Below are 11995 nucleotides of genomic sequence, written 5' to 3' on the forward strand. Positions count from 1 at the left end.
ACACCGCAGTGCCGGAGAAGGTCCCGGCTCTGCTCCAGAGGAGATGGGAGTGGACAAGACGGTGCATCTGCAGACGGAGCCAAAGCCACCCTCCCCATCAGCGGCACCGAGAACTACACCGATATCCAGCCTCTTTTACAAACCTAATTCCATAAAACCCCATTCCTTCCATTTAAGTAAACATGAATATAAGTTTTATACGCTCAACTAGTTCATCTACTGTTAGTCTAAATATAATTTAACAAAACAAATCTTACAAAAAAGAAAGAGAAGGCAAGGTACTGCTTGGGCGGGGGAGAGGCGGCACATTGAGAATTGCTGCCCTTACAGCTCAGGAAACAACCCACCACGACCACGGCAGTCAGCGTTTCATTAGCAGAGAGCCAGAGATGGAAAAAAGTTTTCTTAAAATAAACTCTTCTAAACAAACAAGCTTTCAAATTCACAAAATACTATAGAATTTATTAGCCTTTTTAAGAGCTCAGGAGTTCCTCACGCATCCCTCGGCTCAACTTTGCCATGCTCTGGTGTGATGTGGCTGCCAGGCTGGTAACCTCGAGTGCGAACAGCGTGCCAAGAGATACCACAGACACTTCACAATACTCGATTCATCATCTAAACACAGGAACTCTCCATCATAGCTGCTGGTTAATACTGAATACATGGATAATGATCCCCCCTGGGCCAGCGGCATCAGCTCCATCCCTCCCTCGGTTAGGGAACAGCAGCACCAGGGGATGTCTTGTTTCTCAGGGTAGAGGTCACCCATCCATCTCCCCTGAAGAACTGGTTGGTTTAGTGGGGACAGAGGGGTGCAGGTAGCCCTGGGCATCAGAGGAATTCTAGAGTGGGATTCATTTTCCCCCACTGGGACATCCAGCTCGTTGGCAAGTCTGATCTAATCAGCTCACGCTCCCTTTGCTGTCGCTCGAGAGAGAACGACATGGAAGAAGGCAGCCAAGGCAGGCCAGACAAATAGCTCTCCAGAGAGGAGCGGGCAGCTCCCCGACCTGTCCTAGCTGGTCTCTAAAAGGGGGTTTATAGGTCTCCACTGGCTCTCCAGAGAGCCATGATGGCTTGCTCAAGCGTCTGTGCCTGCCTCCAAGGGCACACGGATGCCACCCCCAGTGACATCTGCCTCCTGCCATGGCTCTCCTTCACAAGGAAGGACCACTGACCCCCCCAGTCGCTCAAATTGCCAAAGATCTGAGGTGATAAAACTCAAAACTTGGAGTAAGCCTGGAAAACAAAGAAGGTCTCTGGAAACTGTTAAACCTATAGATGCAAACGAGCAAAAAGCGTCCTCCAGCCCCACGGCTACTGGAAGCCATTTGGCCAAGCCGGTTGAGTGAACCACCCTCCCGGGGTCCACACGTGCTCCACAGAAACCACTGGCTTTCGTGGCTGCCTTCCGGGGACCATGTGTGTTTTTTATCAAAAAAAAGAGCACTATGTATAAAACGCTAAAGTTGCAAAAAACTAGAAAATACTATCATTAAATTTACCTATTCAACTTAATTTGTCCCTCTGTTGCATATGCATTGTTACACATGCTTGAATTATATGCTAATTTGCCATCGTTCTCCAGGAGCCTGACCTCATTTAGTGAGCACAGCGAAGCATGCTATGGGTTGGTGCCGAATAACGAAATTATCTGTTGGTTATAGACACGCAGCCTCATTTAAACCAAATTCATATACGTAACTTACGTGGGTGACCTTAACCACAGCGACTTTGTTGCCTGTGTGTAAAAAGGGGTTAATAGTGATTTATTTTGGCTATAAGCCAGATGAGCAACATTGTATTTCACAAGGAAGTTTTGAGGGTATTTTCCCAATTGTTTAGGAAGTACCAATGCACCGCAACAGACACAGGATGAATTGGGGAAGAAAGGGTGAACTTTGCAGTCCACGCGCTGGTCGGCTGCTGCACAGGACACAGCGCAGAGCTCGGAAGGGGGAAGGTAAGAGCGAACGGGGGATGTCCCCTGCACCGTGAGGACCTCTGTCCCCTGCGCCCAAATCAGCCGCGAGTCCTCTAAATCAAGCACTAGGAGCCGATGGGATTTAAGGCCGGATCAGACACGTTCATCCAGGGAGGGGCAGTTGGGCTTGCATGTCCAAGCTCTGGCACTGCCAAGATTTTTCAGTTTGTTGCTTGATTTTGCAACCTCAATGACCTATGTGCGCACAAAGCTTTACACACTTAAACGTGTGAAATTAGCTATCCGAACGACTTTGCTGGGTTAAGGGCAGTGCCATTTACAGCCTTGCCTAGCCCAGGACCCAGCAGATGTTGGGAGAGCCCCCGCGGGGTCCGGGGGGCCAGGCTGCCCGAGCACCAGCCAACACCTCCGAGATTGCGGCGAGTCCTCGCCCGCCGCCAAGGCCCAGTGCAATCTCTGCTCCCCTCCCCAGGACCAGACCCTCGGCAAAGTTCGGCGCAGGAGAAAAGGGGGGGCAGGGCCCTTGGAAATTGATAGCCTGTTTCAAGCGTTATTTATCATTCCCAGCACAGACACTGACATGTGCCTTTTGAAAGGGGATACTGTACCTTTAACCTTGACTCCGAGCACGTTGGTAATTTGGGATGCGAGCCCGGGTTCAAGCGGGGTGACCTTTCAGGGGGGGAGGGGCAGGGCTGCATTTATTTATGAGGCGGTTGGAAATTTTTGACATCACATGCTAGTCCCATTATTCACATATTACATGACACAAGATTGGCCCTTTTAATGCAACAACATCACATCAAAAAATTTGATTTTCTGCTCTGACAGCAGGCTTGTCCTCTGTAGCTCCCCAAAATGTAATCTGTTCAGGTTAAAGGCCACAGGAAAACGATTTAAAAAGTGCACGGCTTTCACCGAACATGGAAAAACAGGTCTGGGACCAGGAGTGAGAGCAGGGATGCTTCAGGGCTGGAAAGAAATGGTCTTTTAAGTGCAGAAGCACCGTTGGGTTCCCAGCGAGGGGAATCCCTCTGCCTGACCCCACAGGACACCGTGCCGGGGGGTCCCCACTGCCCGTCCCCAGCATCACCCCAACCCGCCCAGGTTTGTCTCCGCCGCAGTGATGGATCCCACTTCTCTGCCCTCACACTCCTGGAATTTTGGATGTGACATATTCTTCCCCCGATACACACACACATAATGCGCACAGCTTCCTCAAGAGCAATCAAAGTGTTTTTGAGCCTTTGCTGCAAAGCACACACCTACGTTTAGCATAAAAAAAATGCTCCCACACCCCTTAAAAAGATACACCACAAAGATTATTTGTTAGAATTACCAGTGTAAACCTATCTGGAAATAATAAGTTTTTAGATTTGTGCACAGCGGATGCTATGGCAGGGCTGTGCTCTGTACACAAAGCAGGATGCGTCCTTTGATCAGCCAGCCCCACGCGCAGCGCGGGCATTCGCTCGGTGCCTACGTGCCCACGCCACACCGACAGCTGCTCCACACAGCTACGCGCTCTCATTTTCATAGAATCTGAAGTACCAGCTAATGCATTTAAAGACAATGAAATATATTGCACAATAATGCACCACAAAAGTATATATATTAAATTACTCATCAGCTAATTCCCCAGAGAGAAGAAAATAGTTCATGTGTTTAACTTTTCTAAATATCCTTGGTTGAGGGCAGGCAAAAGAGGAATTTTAAGGTGGTTGATTTGTAGCTGGAAAAGCATTTCTAAGATTGCTACAATTTCTTTACAGAAATATCCCATGATGTTGACGATGAGGCTGATACTAAACTAGCATTACAAGTAAATAAAATGGGTAATTTTTTCAATATTTTTATCACTTTAAACACTGTTTTCTAAATATATTTCCAAGATTATATGCAATGAGAGAAACAAAACCCAACACATTGTGAATGAGTAACTTTGTCTTGTGGGTTCAAAGGATGTTTATTCTATTCTTATGGCAGAATTTTAGATGGGCTATTTACACCTTCACCCAAGGAATCAAATCTATAGAAGCATTTCTATATTCACTACGATTTAATACAAAATGAAATGTAAAAAAAAAAAATACTCCACACCCTGCCAGCCCTGTTTCATTTCCACTCGGGTTTTGTCTCCGGTAGGCACCACAGGCCCTGAGCCCTTCCCCAGGCAGCATTAGGCTGGCTCCGGGCGATGCTGCAGATTGCAGGGTGTTAATTGCAATTCCCCTCCAAGCCGCAAGACCCACGACCAGGCCACGCACCAGCCGTGTGTGGGGAAAGCCCCCGTGGGCTGGGAAGCCTGGCCAGGCAGAGACCCCTGGGCTGGGCTTCCCCAGCCTGCACAGGATCCTTTGGGAAGCAGCACATAAAACCTGCCTGCTGTTGTGGCAGGAGACGGATGAGGGAAGTCGTAGCACCTCCAACAGTCATGCCCACATTTCACATCTCGCTCCAAACCTCCTTCCCCGGATGCCAGCTGTGTCTGACTCCTTGGTGCCCCTCACCACGGAGGTGGTCACATCTCACCGACACTTTGCTTATGGAGCATCACGAGATCTTCGCTGACAAATGACACTCCCTTGGCATTATTTACATTTCAGTACAATCTAATATTACTATTACATTAGGAAGTTCTAAACATTTGCGCTTCTCACCCTGCGTTGGCTATTTATTGAAGAGTTTGTCCTGCCTTTTTTGCAAAGCTACCCCCTCACCCGCACCCACTCCTTCAGCACGCACCCCACCACCCTTCCCAGGCACAGGCGGCAGCAGGACAACAGGCAACCACTGGCCCCGTGAGCAGGAAGGGAAGGGGAAGCTGGGTTACAGCAACCAGGTTTATGAGCCAAAGCTCAAACATCTTCAGGAAAACCCTCCTCCAGGAGCAGGGGCAAGAAGATCCTAAGGCAGTATTACATTTTTACAGATTTATATGGGTTTTGAAGCCAAGTCCCAAGACTGGCAGAACACAGAGGGGGAATTATTTTCTTCTTATTAAAAGAATGAAAAGACCCAACATTGATTTTGTCCTTCATCACCACACAAGGAAAACCTCCCAACTACTGAGAGGATGACTGTATGGATTATCACAACACCGTAAATCAAAGTGAATGTATTTATTAGGGTGACTCTCTTTGTTGTACATGTGTGCGCTGTTTGTTGGCCCATACTGTTATTATTTTAATTTATGGTTTGTTTTTTCAACTGTTTCCTCCCCCTCACAAGACTGGAGCCTGTCCACAAGTTTTACTCACGCCAGTTAAAATCAGCATAATGAAATGTCACGGCCAGATCCCATCGCTCCGCAAGGACGACAGGGCAGCGCTGTCTCTGGGACACGTCTGCAGAGTCCTGTGAAACTTCACTCCGACAGGCAGCGCTGCTGGGGGGGCTTCACCAACAGCGGTGGGTGGGACAGGGTGACAGGGACCCTGACGAGGCCAGCTAACGAAGCCAGCAGCACAGGGGAAGGGAGCCTTCCTTAGCTGCTTAAGAGGTCTAGCTATAATTAAGTGCAATAACTTTAAACAATTTGCAAATCCCACCTCATCTCTCATTCTGTTATAACCACAAACTCAATATTAATAAAGTGTATTTCTGTAGAGTGGGTGTTACACCAGGCTGCTGCGATGCGGGAAGAGGGGAGTGAGGAGCTGCACAGAGGAGTTCAGCTCAACTCTCCATCTGCCCCAGCTTAATTTAAACCAGCCTTGACGACCTCATCTGTGGCAGCTAATGACAGCCCCCGCTCGGGGGAATTGCCAGGCCCAGAGATCCAGTTCTAGGCATGCAAATTCATGACTTGGGTGCTCAGAAAGCATGACATTTCCCCCCTCGTAATACCCATTTGGGGTTCCCTTTATTTGCTCTGTGGATTCTGAACTTTTGGGGCTAGTTGTTTGAATCCTCTCTTTGAACCCATGAGGTTTTGGGGTTTGTTTTTTTTTTTTCTTTTTTAAAGACTCACTGTAGCATCACAGGAGTGGACACAGCAGAGGCTGAGCCAGCTTCCAGCTGCATGAGCCATGGTGGCACAGCAGAAGGGCTGGATGGGAAGAAAGACCATGTTCCTCCCCACTTAAGTGGCCTAAAGACCCTGCAACTGTAATATACCAGGCAAATCTGCAAGTCAAGTCTCATACATAATAATGCAGCTGCGCAGCACATTGTCTTAAATACAAGCATTTGATACAACACCTGTATTTAAGGGCAGTGCTACCCTAAACTGAGAGATTACCTTGTTGGGGTTGAGTCTCATGGTCAGCCACGACCATTTACAACTCCTCTAGCAACCCCATGCAGGAGAGCCACAGCAGCAGTGTGCCCAGGGAACAGGCTGGCCTTCCACAGCAAGAGGCAGCAAGCGGCGCTCTCAGATCATTTACCGTCCTACAACACTACTGTCAGTGGAGCCAAACATGAGGAAGGTGAACTGTGGGCACCATCACCAGTGACCGAAACCCACACCAACTTCTGAAATGTTTATTTTCTGAAGCCCTGCACTGTGCATCAGCTGCAAACCAAACACAGCCTCCACAAAACCCCGTCAGAAAACTAAGTACTAGGAGCAGCATTGGCTACCTTTGCACTGCAGTACTGAATGTCCTGTTGTTTGCTGTCCTCTGCTCTTTTTTTGAGAGAAAAGGAGGCAAACTAGGGAACGGGACTTTGTAACCCCAATGTGAGCTAATTTAACCTGAAAAAAAAAAATCAAATACCTCTCTGAGGAGGGAGAGCCCTTGACACATGACTAAATCCAAAGGAAGAATTCAGCACCTACTTTGGGAGCAGGAAAACACAATAGTAAGGAAATGACATTGGAAAAGAGTATGTTTTTAACTAACATTTGTTGTTCTTTGGATGAGGAAGTCATTGTGCAGCCACAGCAGCGTGCATCAGCACCAACATTTTCTCGCACATTTTAGAAAAGGTGTTTGAGCAGCAGCAGCCGGGCTGGCACGTGGAGGGCTGCCGATCCCCAGGGAGGAGAGCGGGACACCAGCGCCGGATCCAGCCTCGCGACATTTTCCCATGTGTGAAATCACAGTTGGCTTCCAGGGAGCACTGGTTCACTTCTTACCAAGCATCCTTCTCCAGAGCCAAACAGAACAGCACCCACATCTGCTCCTTCCTCCCCACCCTTTCTCAACCCTCGCTCCTCTGTTTCCCACATACCGCCCTCCTGCACATCTGACCTTCACACCCTCTGGCTTCGGCGCTGCCTCCTCTGCCCTCACCAGCTCCTCTGCCCTCACCATCCAGCTCTCCTCCGCCTCCCCCTGCCCATTTAAATACTGTTTTCCTTCCCTTCTCCCTCATGCTGATTTGGCATCAGCGCCGGGAACAATAAGATCACAGGGAAGTGTCCAAGCTCTCCCTGCTGATGCCCAGATGAACCGCTGCTCCAGCCGCTCCGAGGCAATTACAGGACACCTTTGCTTGGCCACTACTGGCTGGAGCAAACCCTTTGAAGGTGGAGGCTGCGGAGACTGGGCCAGGCTTTAAAATTTGAGACAGTTTTCTACGAGATGGCAGGAGACATGACCCAACACCAGACAGGAGAGCTCGGCTACAGGGCATCAAAACAGGGGACAACCTGAGGACTGGCAAGATACAACATGCACGGGAAGACACCGTTTCTATCGGCTGTGGACTGGCGAGATGCGGCTGCAGCACTACTGTTCAGGAAATGAGCTAAGGCATCCTGCGCGAGACAGCGCGATGAGAAACATCTGCTCCCCTCACAGCCCTGCTCAAAATGTCAACAAAATAGTTGATTCTACTAAGGCTTTTACTAGATGTATTGGGAATATCCTTATATAAGCCAGCATAACAGGCTTTTTAAAAAAAACAAAAACTTTGCCTCAGTTTCGGCGACTACATGGAAGAGGATTTTGCAGGAAGAATCCACAGAAAAGCAATAAAAGTGTACAAAAATGAGTAAAGAAAAGTTATGTAAGTAGGTTTTTAAAGATTACAAGTACATGTCTAGGCAAAAAAAGCTGAGGCATGGAACAGGGAAAGAGATTCTATTCATCATCTTTTAGTACCAAATATAGAGGACACCTAAAGAAACTGCTGTGCAACTCTCAAAGTAAATGGAAATAACAGCACTGAGTATAAAAACGTTTTTTGGAAAACATACAAGATATTGTGTTTTTATTTCAATGCCAATATACTCTTTAAATAGGCTTTGTATTATCACTAAAACCCACGAGCTGAATTGGGTGCTAACGGACTACACCAGACATGAGTCTTCCCACCAGGGAGCCCAGTCCTGCGGGGAGATGGTGGACAGACCCACCAAGGTGAAACGGGTGACCCCGACCAGGCAGTGCGGAGCAGGACAGAAGTCAAAGCCGGCAGCATTACACTCGCGCGACTCCAGAGATGATGTTGGTTTGGGATGTGCCCACAGCGGTTTACATCCCACACCCTCGCATCCCTTCTTCACCAAACCCACCGCACCCACACCACCACCCATTTCCAGCCCCTTGGGGTCACATTTCCATAACACCACCCCCACGTGTCCACACAGTCCTTCCCCACAGAGCAATAACTCATTCCATCGCACCAGCGTTCCCACCACGTTTCTGTAATACCATACAGGTACCAGTTACGCTCATTAACGAGGATTTGCAATTCTCCTGGTCCATTATCCACCTCCTAACATTCATACGGAGGCAATTAAAGGATGCTCTTTTTCCTGCCTGGTGCTTCTATTCATCCTGCCCTCAGCATTTTGGTGTAGCGCTAAATAAGTACCGATCCATCTTCCCTCTTCATCAAACATATATGAAGCAGGTCAGTGTTATTAGGAGAAGCCAGCTGAGGCACATGGAAAGATTAAGCACATTTTATAGGAGTACACAGGGAAATACATACAGTTCTGAGAACCGAGTTCAGGAGCTCCTGGCTCCAGCCAGGCTTCAGTCAAACTTGTCTAATTTAGGGACTGGAGGTTGTACCAATCTGACTTTAGCGTGACAGCTCACGTGAGCTGAGAGATTCGCCCCATCCCTGCGCCTCACAGCTCCACCGAATACAAAGGGGACTGGACAGACCTACGCGCGAACACAAAGGGAGCATCTTTAAGGAAGGGAGAATTTCCTCAAAACATCACATTCAAAACAGAACTGAAAGAACAACATAGAGAAGAAAAACGCGCAGCTTCATTTCCAGCATTACTGAGTTTACTTTGTTGCTGGTTTTGTTTGTTTTGGGGTTGTTTTTTTTCCTCCAAAATGAAGAGGAGAGATCAAAGGTTTGAACTTGTGGCACTCCTCCGCTGGCCCGGTGGCAGCGCGTGCCTCCACCTGCAGCAGGCTCTCTCCTGCAGCTGCTAATCCACTCGGATGCTCAACCGCAGAGCCTTGAGTTTTCACGGATTTATGCCCTACACTGCACACAGTTCCGTCTGTTTCACGGTTATTGTTCTCACTGAGTCTACTTCATCATTTAAATTATTAACAGCAGAATTACACCGACCGAGATCCCCTAGAACAGGCAGCTTTAAAATACAAAGGCTTGTACTGGAGCATATTGATACACATTGACTAGAACAGATAAATCACGAGAAATTTAGATTTAAGGGTCATTGCTTCATTTCGGTGCTAGTTGGGGGTTTCTGGTATAAGAATAACAGAAGAAAAAGCTGGAGAAGCTCCTTTAGATGGTCACCTGCAGACTGTCGCTCACATGTTCGAGTACCTCCATGTTATCAGTAGCCCGAAGGTGCCCCATTGACGTGCCACACATCAGAGCACGCTGCACCTTCAACACATCTTGCGCCCCCCCCAGCACCAGCTCCCTGGCAGGGCAGGTGCCCCAGCGACCCCGCGGCAGCGCCCCTTGCCCAGGGAAACTGAGGGCAAGTCTCCCCCGAGCTGCACTGGGACAGAGCCTCTGCAGCCCGGACACTGGTTCTGGTTCTCCCACCAAACACACCAATGCTCACAGAGCGCAGACCTCGCACATCCACGTGCAGCAAAGATGTAAATTACACACCGGTGTAAGTCAAACCCCCGCTGAGAAAAACAGTGAACCCCGTGGGTGAAGGAGGAAAAGCAGGACAGGGACATAAAGAAACTTCTGGGTTCCAGTTCATTGATTTCTTCTCTGTCATCTTCTCATTAGGAAGATAAAACAGCTTCCCACCAGCCCGTTATACCCCTATTGCTGTCATTAACTATTCAGAAAAGAAAAATCAAGTGCTATAATGGCATGAAGTCTCGGTAAGTCACAAAATCCCAAGCAAATTCATCTCTCTATTTTTTTAAAACGTAGCACATGAGAAACAGTGATTGTGAAAAGCCACTTATGTTCAAAAAAGCAACAGAAAGCCACCTGCTGTCTGCCACAAGCCTTTGGTTACCTCAAGCAGTTTGTCCTGGCCACCAGATACCGCAGTCAGAGGTGACTCCAAACTGATCTCAGCCTTAACCATATTCATTAGTAACAGACTAGACAGTGCCCGTGTTCAGACTATGCATATGGTTTGAATACCAGGAATTTGCTTTTCCCATGCACTGCATTATGTATTTATACTGAAATAAAAGCTTTTTTTTCTCCCCACTTCTTCTGGGGTAATTGACAGATGGATCTGATTCAGAAAAAAGTAATCAATGTATTCAAATAGTTTCTACCCATGCTGCTTTGCCTAGGCTTCAAATATTTTATTACACAAGGTTCTACGCACATTTTTTTAAAATTAGTTAAAGTTCATGCAGCTTTTCATGTGAAATTTTCTTCTAAAAAAAAATCTAGCCTTCTGAAGCAATAGTTTCTCTGCAATCAAGTCAAAAATCCAAAATAGCTTTCACTGTACTAATAATGAAAGTCTTATGTGCAAAGACAAGTTCCTTTCAAGTAAAAATAAAGTGTATTTTCATTACATCATATATCCAAAGCCATAATACTCAGTTGGTCACCCAGGCAGGAGCTGCCCAAGTTAAAAGTTTGTTCAAGGCAGGTTTTCACGGCCACCAGGCGCCAGTGATATCTGAGCAGACAAGTTTCATTTCTGAGAGAAACAGTGAAAACAACACAAGAAAAAAAATGAGCTTCTACTTACATGGTGGGGAGAGGAGGCAAAATAGTGCTTTTAGGGGGACTTAGCATCAGTATTTGCCAAGATATGCTCTTTCTAGTATAAGGCTCAAGAAATCTCAAGTCACAGCTGCCATCAGCTCCGCCACGCAAATCTACTGAAGGTTGTAAAGCAACGCTCCCAACAGCAGCGACCACAGGTCCCAGAGACAGCCTGGCTGAGATCAGAGAACGTCAGCAAAACCTTTACCACTGAAATGACTTACATCGCACAAGGGCATTTCATTAGGGGCGCATGGAACTGAAATTATCCCTTCATTCCTCCAGCTACAGAGAAACTTAACCAGGTAACAGCAGATGGAAACCCCAACATACCTCACTCCCCTCAGAGCAGCTCCTTCTCTCTGCCGTTCCAGCACCATCCACACCAAACAGTTTCAGCTGCTCGACCCTTACATATATTCACTGCCTCCTACCCATAAGACATCTCTGATAGATTGCCTGATGCCCTACACCTGTGTAGTATTTGGTAATGCTGATTCCATCAACTAGTTGGGCTTCAACAGCTGATGCTCGTATCGTCAGCCAGCAGGCAGGCAGAGCCGCTAGGTCTAGGTACTGTCCTCACCCCAGCAGCAGGCCTTCGCTGTAAGAGACTTCCTAGAAGAAGCAGCAATAAGACTAGAGGAATCCCTACATCCCAGAAGTGCAAAATCCAAGATGAGGTCCTTTAAGGACTGGGCTCAAACATCAGAAGTGCACCAGAGAAAGTTAAAGCATGATTCTTCTTTACTTCCTGAAAAATAGCTAGCTATTCTTGTCTTTACCGCTTTTCTCTTTCCTCATCGTTCATAATTAGACAACCTACATCAATGGCCAACCCTCAGCTCTCAGAAGATGTAGCAGAGAGTGGGCTGCTCGCTGCATCGGTTAGCTGCAGCTGAATAAAGCGTTCTTCCTCCTCAAGTCTGTACGAGTCCTAGTGACGCTTCCAGT

General features: G+C 47.6%; 1 protein-coding gene across 3 annotated transcripts in view; it reads right to left on the reverse strand.

Moving 5' to 3' along the window:
- Positions 1–11425, reverse strand: part of ZFHX3 (zinc finger homeobox 3) — a 512235-nt gene extending 500810 nt beyond the window's left edge. For 2 of the 3 annotated variants that reach the window (XM_074582606.1, XM_074582603.1), the window contains exon 1: positions 11375–11425. The gene's annotated coding sequence lies outside the window, so the exon portion shown is untranslated. The remainder of the gene's footprint in view (positions 1–11374) is intronic. The other variant, XM_074582604.1, reaches the window with a different exon arrangement.
- Between the last annotated feature and the right edge of the window lie 570 nt (positions 11426–11995).

Source organism: Larus michahellis, chromosome 4, assembly GCF_964199755.1.
Source record: "Larus michahellis chromosome 4, bLarMic1.1, whole genome shotgun sequence".
Classification (NCBI taxonomy): domain Eukaryota; kingdom Metazoa; phylum Chordata; class Aves; order Charadriiformes; family Laridae; genus Larus; species Larus michahellis.